Below are 11,338 nucleotides of genomic sequence, written 5' to 3'. Positions count from 1 at the left end.
TATGGTAATCTGTCCTTCTACAAAATTCAAGTTAATCATTTTATGGCCTAGGATGAACCATTTGGTGCCAAGATTATCCCAAAATGCATCTTATTGGTGAAGGGCCTGGTGCCATTCTGAGTTTTAAGACATTCCTTTCTTTCATTAACAGACTGCTAGTGACTATATAAGATCCAGCTGAAAACTAGCAGGGGGGTACTTTTTCTGCCCCCTTCTGATGCCTATGTCAGAAGCTTTCACTATCTCCTTTATACTTTAATAAAACTATATTACATAAAAGCTCTGGGCGATTAAGCCTCATCTTCCAAGGAGTTTAATGAAATCCTATGACTCACAAGCTAAAACAACATTGCAAAATGTTTACATTAAAACCAGGGCTCCTTTTTGTGCACAAACCAATTATGGTATCAGTTTGCAGCCCAGAAATATAAATGGGAGCCCCCAAATTTGCAATTTTAAGTCTCACTTATGGAGTGGACACACTGCCCAAGACCCTCTCCCAACTGGGACTCCAAGTTGCTTTTAATGAGGGAATTCTCAGTGCTGTTTAATTCTGATTGTTGGTTGGCCAAATGTGGTGATATATGTGCTGTTATTTCTCTCTATGGTTTCTATGTTTTTTTTTCTTTTAATGACTGTACATTGAAATCAAATAATCTTATTTAAAAATTGATATTGTTTATCTGTGTGTAATGAGTGGTTTCTTTTGTTAACAAATCCATTGAACGTGAAACAATGTAAAAACTTCAGCAAAACAGCCATGGTGTCAATAATTTAATAGGATTGGCAGCCTTATAAGAATAGAAAGAGCTTTCTCTCTCTCTCTCCCTCGCTCTCTCTCTGTGTTTCTATACTCATGAAAAGGCCATTTGAAGATGCAGCAAGAAAGCAACCACATGCAAGCCAGGAAGAGTGTTCTCATCAGAATCCAACCATTTTGGCACCTGATCTCAGACTTCCATCCTCCAGAAATGTGAGAAATAAATTCTGTTGTTTAAGCTGTCCAGTCTCTTGTGTTTGTTACAGCATCCCAAGCTGACGAATGCAATGTGTAGTGACCACTTGAGGAATGGCTGAGCAATCTCTCTTAGACAAATTCCCGAAGTGTTCTTCTATTTCTCAGCAAAGTATGTTTCCATATTAGTCCCTGTCCTTTGATGAAGAGATATTATGGTGTAAGCAGTAAAGTCCTGTGTGCCCTGATTCTGGTTCTGACTCCTGGGAGAAGCTTTCTTTGTTTTCTCAGAGTTACACTTCAGGAAGAATTGTCTCCTATAGTAGAATGTCATCTATGTAAATAATCTCTCCCTGGCCAGTCAGTGGGTCTGAAGGCACGGGTACAATGTTGGTTTTACAGAGGGTCCAAGTTTAGATTTCCTCCAGGTTTTAAGCCAATTCTTTAAGGATGTGATTTCTTCCATCATGTCCTACTGAAATAGGTAACAAGAGGAAACAAATCTACTCTAGTGAAAATGCTTTAAGTCTGGCCAGCGCTCAGAGAAGACCTTTCAGGATACCTGTTGTTTTCACTTGTCACCCTTGACAGTCTTTCAAAAATATTTTTAAAACAATGTCTTCACAAATACATGCATAGACAATGTACAATATTTCCATCTCCTCTGAAAAGTTCCTCATGGTTTTGTAGTTAGTATGTCCTAAGCCCCCACTTTGGCACAGGCACCACTGATCTTCTTCCAATCACCTTAACATTGATTTTGATTATTGTATACCTTCATAGAAATTGCTTCTCTTGGTGAAGTTTGAGGCATTACTCATTCAAAATAGATTTTTTTAATTCATTTAAATCATTGTTTGTATTTTCCTGGTGGCTCAGATGGTAAAGTGTCTGCCTACAATGAGAGAGTCCCAGGTTCAATACCTGTATCGGGAAGATCCCTTGGAGAAGGAAATGGCAACCCAATCCAGTACCCTTGCCTGGAGAATCCCATGGATGGAGGAGCCTGGCGGGCTACAGTCCATGGGGTTGCACAGAGTCGGACACGACTGAGTGACTTCATTTTGTATCTATAGTTGGGTTATTTTCATTGCTTAGTAGATGTCATCGTTTGAATATATAATTTTTTATAATTATGTATCAATGGCTATTTCAGTTTTTCTTCCATTTTATCTACTATGAATAAGCTTGATATAAACATTTGTGACCAAGTCTTTGTGTGGACATGTTTTCATTTACCTTAAATGAAAACCTAGAAGCAGAATTGCTGAGTCCTACATATAAATATGTGGCCTTCCCAGGTGGTGCAGCAGTAAATAATTCACCTGCCAATGCAGGAGATGCAAGAGATGTGGGTTCAATCCCTGGGTCAAGAAGATTCCCTGAAGAGAAAAATGGCAACCCACTCCAGTATTCTTGCCTGGAAAATTCCATGGAGAGAGGACCCTGGAGGACTAAAGTCCCTTGGGTTGCAAAGAGTTAGGCATGACTGAATGACTAAGCAGGCACACATACCCTGTAAATATGTATACTTTTATAAGAAATAACTGATTTTTTTCAAAGGGTTGGTTCTTTTTGCCATCTTATGTAAATATATAAAAATTATACTAGTTTTCCACATCTCTGTATCATTTATTCATATTTTTGTGTAACAGATTCTCCCACAAAACTTAAAAAATGTACACACATCAATTATCTTAAAGTTTCTATGAGTCAAGAATCTGGACATAGCTTAGTTGGGTTCTCTGAGCCCTGGTCTCCCACAAAGCTGCAATCTACCTGTCAGTCATTGTAGGAAAGTACATACAGATTATTGTAAACTTCATCAGATGGTGACTCCAATTGTTCCTGTTGTGGATGTGATATAGTCACAAATTGGATTAACAGAAACCCTGGCCATTAGTGTACAGCCTCTGATATGTCAAATGATTTGTCATCAACAGAAGATCATATGAAGGACAGTTGCTTTCATCTGGTAGAGAAAGCGTTACACGATGATTCCTCCAGCGAGTTCTATACTATTTTAGCATTAAATTTTCTGTATTATATACTTCTGAAAACTTATGTGGTAGATTCTATTCCCCACACTGAATCCAGAGAATATAATAAGAGATGAAATTTTTAGAGAAAGTACAGGAAGAAGCCGTTGCTTATAATATATGAAAAATGAAAGAAACTGAACTCTTTAAATAACTTAAGTTTCAGATTGTCTTTCTGGTCACTGATGATATTAATCATGATTTAGATCTTTTAGGGTTTCGAGAACTGTTACTCATGAAAAAGTCTCTATCTTCAGACAAATATTTCTCTTATACTGAGAATGTTTCTCTACTGAAGAGTGTTTTAAGGGCTTGCTTTATGTCTTTGTTTTTAAGAATGTAGATAAAAGGGTTCAGCATGGGTATGACCACAGTGTACATCACTGAGGCTATTGCAGTTGCCTCGGACTTTTGTGTGTCAGCAGAGCAAACATACACCCCATGGCTTGTACCGTAGAACAAGGAGACAGTTGAGAGGTGAGACACACATGTGGAAAATGCTTTATACTTACCTCTCATGGATGAAACTTTCAAAATGGAAGATACAATCTTAGAGTAAGAGAACAGGATACCAGGATACAATAACCAGAACTCCACTTGCAAAATACATCATCAGGTCATTAAGTAAAGTGTCAGAACAAACAAGCTGAACCACCTCATAAAGTTCGCCAAAAAAATGGTGAATTTCCAATTCTGTGAAAAAACAGAGTTACAAAATCATTAAGCCATGTAACAGAGAGTCGAGAAAACTCACTAGCCAGGATGTCAGAAGCAGGAGGTCACAAAACTTCAGGTTCATGATGATCATATACTGCAATGAGTGACATATAGCTACAAACTGGTCATAAGCCATCACAGTCAAGAGGATGTTGTCTAATATCCCAAAAAGCATGAAAAAATGCATCTGTATGATGCAGCCTTCATAGGTGATAACTTGACTCTGAGTCTGGATGTTCCACAGCATCTTTGGGATGGTGTTACAGATGAAACAGATGTCTGGAAAAGATAACGTTGAAGAGAAAGAAGTACATGGGTGTGTTGAGGAGGACATCAGTGATAATGGCCAAGCTGATGAGAAGATTCCCAATGAAAATGACCAGGTACATGAACAGGAAGAGCCAAAAGAGGAGAGGCTGCAATAATACCTCTTCTGAGAGTCCCAGGAAGATAAACTCTGAAATACGAATTTGGTTTCCTGTAGCCAGTGAAACTGCAGAAATAGAAACAGGAACAATGCAAATTTAACTAAAAGAAGCCATCGAGATATTAACAGAGAAGGAAGCAAGATGTTTTTCAGTAGGTGAATGGATATGTAAACTTTGGCACATTCAAACAATGCACTATGGTGTCACTGAGTTTGCCTGCATTTGAAGCAGAGTTGATAGGGTCAGCAGAAGTCTTATATAGGATAAATCTATTAGTTTGCTTTCATCTGAGAATGCCAGTTTTTAGTTCAAGTATCCTAATGAGGTAGCCGTGTCTAGGGATCTCAAGAATGAGCCAGACATTAAGCAGGGAACTTTACAAGTCTTTTTCTATGTGCATGAAAAGAGATAGAAAATACAGAGAAGGAGAGAGAAATGAAATAGACAAAAAGGGAGGAACAGAAACAAAAGACTGTATTCCACTGAAAGAAGAAGTGAGGGGGAATCACCTTCTTTGGGTGATAGCAGTATTGTACATCTATCTTATAGCTCCCTGAATGCCCCCAATAATAATAATAATAATATGCATACCCAACTAGGTAAATGTTTTCAATCTTTATGACCTAAAATTATTCATAACCTCACACTACCATTTCTCCTCACACTACTATTTATTTGTATAAAGATCAATAAATAATTTTAAATACATATAGAAAAACTGATAGAAATAAAACAAAACATTTTAAAGCTTTTGTTTTTCAAAATCCAGTGACCTGGGAAAATGTTTTGATGGGTGAAACAGTTATTTTTTAAATATTGCTGAAATGATAGTGAATTCTAACAAAAACTTCAGAAAGAAATTATTTACATTCCCCATAATATTTCCAGAAAGTAGAAGCAGTTAGAATACTTCCTAACTCATTCTGTAAAGCCAGCCTTAACTAACAGAAAACTAGGTCAGCATATTACAGGAAAAGAAAACTACAGAACAATATAATTCACAAATATAGGTACAGAAGTCCTCAGCAAAATATTAGCAAATCAAAACAAGCAATAGAGAGAATTTTACACCAAGACCAAGAAGAATTTATTCCAGGTATGCAGGATAGGCTCAAAATTTGAAAATAAATGTAATCTATTCCTTCCTTCAGTTAACAATTAAGTTAACTTTAAATTTTGTTAATAATCTCATGTTAACTTTTTAAAATACTAAGTGAAAAAGAGAAAATCAATGTAATCAACCATGTCAAGAAGCTAATGAAGAGAAATTATATCAATTGATGTAGAAAGAGCAGTTGACAAAATCCAACAAACATTCATTAAAAAAAAAATCAGTAGATTGAGAATAGGAACTTCTTCAGTTTGGTAGAGAACATGCGACACAAAACCACTAAGATCCTCCTTGATGGTGAGAAAGTATCACAAAGACCATTCACAAAAATTATCTCAAAAGATATCATATACTCAAAACAAAAAAACTTAAGTCTTCTAGAAGAAATCACTGAGGGAAATCTAGAGTGTCTTAGGTTTCACAAGGAACTTTTAGATACAGCACAAAAATAATAATTCATGAAAAAATAGGTTGCATTTCATTAAAATAAAAACTAAAAAACCTTCTGCTTTACAAAAGGCATTGTTAAGAGAAAAAATAGATAAACCACAGTCTTTGAAAAAGTACATGAAAAGCATGTATCTAATAAAGGACTTGTATCCCCAAAATACATAGAACTCTTAAATTCACCAAAGAATCAAATAACAATTTAAAAATGGGCTAAAGTTCTGAAGGGCTTACCAGGTGGTATTAGTGGTAAAGAACCCTCCTGCCAACACAGGAGACAAACGGAGGTTTGATCCCTGGGTCAGGAAGATCCCCTGGAGGAGGGCATGGCAACCCACTCCAGTGTTCTTGCCTGCAGAACCCCATGGACAGAGGAGCCTGAAAAGCTACAGTCCATGGAGTTGCATAGAGTCAGACATGACTGAAGTGACATTGCACCCATGAACGCAAAGACCTCTCACCAGAGAAGAAACACTGATGGCAAGAAAGTTTCAGGGGAAATGCACAGCATCATTTATCATTTAGATAATTAGAATCTACAACAATGAGATACCAAAATATACCAATTAGAATGGCTCAAAACAAAACAAAACAAAAAAACTTGACATACCAATTACTGACAAGTAGTTGGAGCAACACAAACTCTCATTCATTGCTAGTAGGATTAAAAAATAGCATAGCCATTTAGAAGGACAGTTTTGTAGATTCTTCTGAAGCTAAGTATAATCTCACCATACAATCCAGCAGTAGTACTACTAGGTATCTGCGTGCTTATGTAGTTATTCAGTCATGTCCGACTCTTTGCAACTCCACGGACTGTAGCCCAGCAGTCTCCTCTTATCATGGAATTTTTCAGTCAAGAATAATGGAGTGGGTTGTCATTTCCTCCTCCAGGGTATCTTCCCAATCCAGGGATCAAAACCACGTCTCCTGCACCTCCTGCATTGACAGACAAGTTCTTTACTACTCTGACACTTGGGAATCAGTACTAAGTTATATACCCAAGTAATCCAAAACTTATGCCCACACAAAATCTTCATTCATGAAAGCAGCTTTATTCATGGTCTCTAAAACTGAAAACAACCAAGATGCCCTCAATTAAGTAAATGTATAAACACACTGTGGTATGCCTGTACAATGTAATATTTCTCAGTGATAAAAAGAAACTAACAGCCCCCAAAAAGACATGAAAAAATCTTAAATGCTTGTTTTTTGATGAAAGAAGCCAAACAGAAAGTTTAAGTTTCTGTGACTCCAAGGAAGAAAGGGTTGAAAGGGTAAAAGAAAGGGATTTTTCGGAGCAGTGAAACTATTTTATAAGATACTGTAATTGTGAACATGTGACATTATGCATTTGCTAAAATGCATTAAACTTTACAGCACAAAGAGTAAACCTCAATGTATGCAAATAAAGACATCATTTAGAAGGTTCAGCGAATTCCAGGATGGAATGCAGACTGTGGGCAAAAATATTTAATTGTATTCAAATGAATGGAACACCTTCACTGAAGGAAGAGGGAGAAACAGTGGTGAACTAAGTAACATTGGAAATGAGTTCAGTTCAGTCTCTCAGTCATGCCTAACTTTTTGTGACCCCATGGACTGCAGCACGCCAGACTCCCCTGTCCATCACCAACTCCCGGAGCTTACTCAAACTCATGTCCATAGAGTTGGTGATGCCATTCAACCATCTCAGCCTCTGTCATCCCCTTCTCCTCCTGCCTCCAATCTTTCCCAGCATTATGATCTTTTCAAACAAGGTGGCCAAAGTATTGAAGTTTCAGCTTCAGCATCACTCCTTCCAATATGAATGTTCAGGACTGAACTTCCCTTAGGATGGACTGGTTGGATATGCTTGCAGTCCAAGGGACTCTCAAGAGTCTTCTCCAACACCACAGTTCAAAAGCATCAATTCTTCGGTGCTCAGCCTTCTTCACAGTCCAACTCTCACGTCCATACTTGACCACAGGAAAAACCATAGCCTTGACTAGAAGAACCTTTGTTGGCAAAGTAATGTCTCTGCTTTTGAATATGCTATCTAGGTTGGTCATAACTTTCTTTCCAAGGAGTAAGCGTCTTGTAATTTCATGGCTGCAGTCAACATCTGTAGTGATTTTGGAGCCCAGAAAAATAAAGTCTGACACTGTTTCCACTGTTTCCCCATCTATTTCACATGAAGTGATGGGACCAGATGCCATGATCTTTGTTTTCTGAATGTTGAGCTTTAAGTCAACTTTTTCACTTTCCACTTTCTGACATAGTTAGTTATCAGAAAAGGGGAAATGGAAACTACATACACACACACACACACACACACACACACAGAAAAGTCCCTAAGTGCAATGTTGTTTCTTGTACTTGATTATCAAACAGGAAAAGAATATTATTGGAGGGAAATGGTGAAATCCAAATAAAGTCTATAGTTTGGTTAATAATAACATATTTCTCATGGTTTTCATCAATGTTAATTTCTAACTGTTGACCAAAGTATCATTGTTCTGTAATACTTTAACACAGGAAAACCTGGGTGTAAATCATAAAGGAATTTTCTCTACCAACTTTGCAGCTTTTCTAGAAATACAAAATTATTCTGAAATAATGTTTATTTTTAGAAATGTTTTTAAATCTACTACACACTCACTACATACTTAAAAGAATAACTAAAATTTAAATGATGGAAAACAGTAAGCATAACAGAACATGTGAAAAAGTGAAACTCATACATTGATGATAGAAATAAAATCTGGCAACCCTCTTTTAAAAAATTATTCAGCAGTGTCTACGAAAGTTATATCTACACTCTGATCCATCAATTTCATTCTTAAAATCCCCGAAGAATTGAATGCATAAGTGCACAAAAGCTGTAAAGTATGTTCATTGCAGCTTGATTTATAGTAAAAACAACAGTAAAAACAAACAAACAAAAAAAACTGAAAATAATCCAAATGACCATGATTCAAGTGTATAAATAAACTGCAGTGCTTTCACACAATGGAATGCTACCCAAGATTAGAAAAGGACAAAGAGATTGGACTACCAGACCACCTGACCTGCCTCTTGAGAAACCTATATGCAGGTCAGGAAGCAACAGTTAGAACTGGACATGGAACAACAGACTGGTTCCAAATAAGAAAAGGAGTACATCAAGGCTGTATAGTGTCACCCTGCTTATTTAACTTCTATGCAGAGTACATCATGAGAAACGCTGGGCTGGAGGAAGCACAGGCTGGAATCAAGATTGCTGGGAGAAATATCAAGAACCACAGATATGCAGATGATACCACCCTTATGGCAAGGGTGGTATCACCCTTTAGAAGAACTAAAGGGCCTCTTGATGAAGGTGAGAGAGGAGAGTGAAAAAGTTGGCTTGAAGCTCAACATTCAGAAAACTAAGATCATGGCATCCGGTCCCATCACTTCATGGCAAATATATGGGGAAATAGTGGAAACAGTGGCTGACTTTATTTTTCTGGGCTCCAAAATGACTGCAGATGGTGACTGCAGCCATGAAATTAAAAGGTGCTTACTCCTTGAAAGGAAAGTTATGATCAACATAGGGAGCATATTAAAAAGCAGAGACATTACTTTGTCAACAAAGGGCCATCTAGTCAAGGCTATGGTTTTCCCAGTGTTCATGTATGGATGTGAGAGTTGGACTATAAAGAAAGCTGAGCACCGAAGAATTGACGCTTTTAAACTGTGATGTTGGAGAAGACTCTTGAGAGTCCCTTGGACTGCAAAGAGATCCAACCAGTCCATCCTAAAAAAAAAAATCAGTCCTGGGTGTTCATTGGAAGGACTAATGTTGAAGCTGAAACTCCAGTACTTTGGCCACCTGATGCGAAGAGCTGACTGATTGGAAAAGACCCTGATGCTGGGAAAGATTGAGGGCAGGAGTAGAAGTGGACGACAGAGGATGAGATGGTTAGATGGCATCACCGACTCAATGGACATGGGTTTGGCTAAACTCCCGGAGTTGGTGATGGACAGGGAGGCCTGGCGTGCTGCAATTCATGGGGTGGCAAAGAGTTGAACACGACTGAGCGACTGAACTGAACTGATGTATGTTCATTATATGATAACCTATTAACACATTTAAAAATGTAGGATACATTTTTCCTAGCCCTGAAAGTTTTATTATAGTACAACTTAATAATCCAGTTATTATACCTTTTTATTAATTATACTGGAGTATACTTGCTTTATATGTTGCTTTAGTTTCTGCTGTACAATAAAGTCAATCAGTTATATGTATCTGATCTTTTTTATACTTCCTTCCAATTTAGGTCACTACATAGCATTAAGTAGAGTTCCCTGTGCTATACAGTAGGTTCTCATTATCTATTTTATACATATTGTTGTTCAGTAGCTAACTCGTGTCCAACTTCTTGTCACCCCAGAGACTACAAGCACACCAGACTCCTCTGTTCTCCACTATCTCCCCATTTTTGCTCAGATTCATGTCCATTGAGTTGGTGATGCTATCTAACCATCTCATCCTGCAACATCCCTTTCTCCTTTTGCCTCAGTCTTTCCCAGAATCATAGTCTTTTCCAATGAGTCAGCTCTTTGTTTTGGAACTTCATAAACAGTCCTTTCAATGAATATCCAGGGTTTATTTCAAGATTGAACAGTTTGATCTCCTTGTATTCCAAGGGATCCTCAAGAGTCTTCAACACCACAATTCAAAAGCATCAATTCTTCCAAGCCTACCATCCTTTATGGACTAGCTCTCACATCTGCCCATATTTACTTGACCAGCTTGTACATCTCTAAGTTCTTAATTAAAGTATTTCTGAAGCCTAGCTTGAAGGATTTTGAGCATAACCCTGCTAGCATATGAAATGAGTGCAGTTGTACAGTAGTTTGAACATTCTTTGGGATTGGCCTTCTTTGGGACTGGATTGAAAACTGACCTTTCCCAGTCCTATGGCCACTGCTGACTTTTCCAAATTTGCTGACATATTGAATGAATCACTTTAACAACATCATCTCTTAGGATTTTAAATAGCTCCACTGGAACTCCGTCACCTACACTAGATTTTTTTTTTTTTTTTTGCAGTAATTCTTCCCAAGGCCCACTTGACTTTACATTCCAGGATATCCAGTTCTAGGGGAGTGACCCATTATTATCTGGGTCATTAAGACCTTTCTTGTATAGTTCTTCTGTGCAATCTTGCCACCTCTTCTTAATACATATTACACAGAATATAATACATAGTACTGTTTATACATCAAAAGGAACAGATTAGTGCCATTAGCAGAGATGCAGATGGACCTAGAGATTGTCATACAGAGTGAAGTAACTCATAAAGAGAAAAACAAATGTTGTATTAATATAAAATCACTTATATGTGAAATCTAGAAAAGAGGCACAGATGAACTTATTTGCAAAATAGAAATAGAATCACAGATACAGCAAATAAACTTATAGCTACTGAGTGGGGAAGGGAGTGGGATGTATTAGGAAACTGGGATTGCCATGTAGAATTCACTTTAATCAAGACATTTCTATTGGTTTATAGCATTATATGTTTTATGTATTGATATATTTCAACTTCTGAATACACTACATTTGACAACCACTGACAGTGTACTTTCCATTCATCACCACCCTCTTGAACTCTCTTACTTATTTTTC

General features: G+C 37.4%; 1 pseudogene; it reads right to left on the bottom strand.

Annotated features, from left to right (window-relative positions):
- Positions 1-3,236: 3,236 nt before the first annotated feature.
- LOC112587090 lies at positions 3,237-6,350 on the bottom strand (annotated as a pseudogene).
- Positions 6,351-11,338: the final 4,988 nt, after the last annotated feature.

The sequence above is a fragment of the Bubalus bubalis genome, chromosome 9 (assembly GCF_019923935.1).
Source record: "Bubalus bubalis isolate 160015118507 breed Murrah chromosome 9, NDDB_SH_1, whole genome shotgun sequence".
In the NCBI taxonomy this organism is placed as follows: domain Eukaryota; kingdom Metazoa; phylum Chordata; class Mammalia; order Artiodactyla; family Bovidae; genus Bubalus; species Bubalus bubalis.
This window is presented reverse-complemented; position numbering and strand designations above follow the sequence as displayed.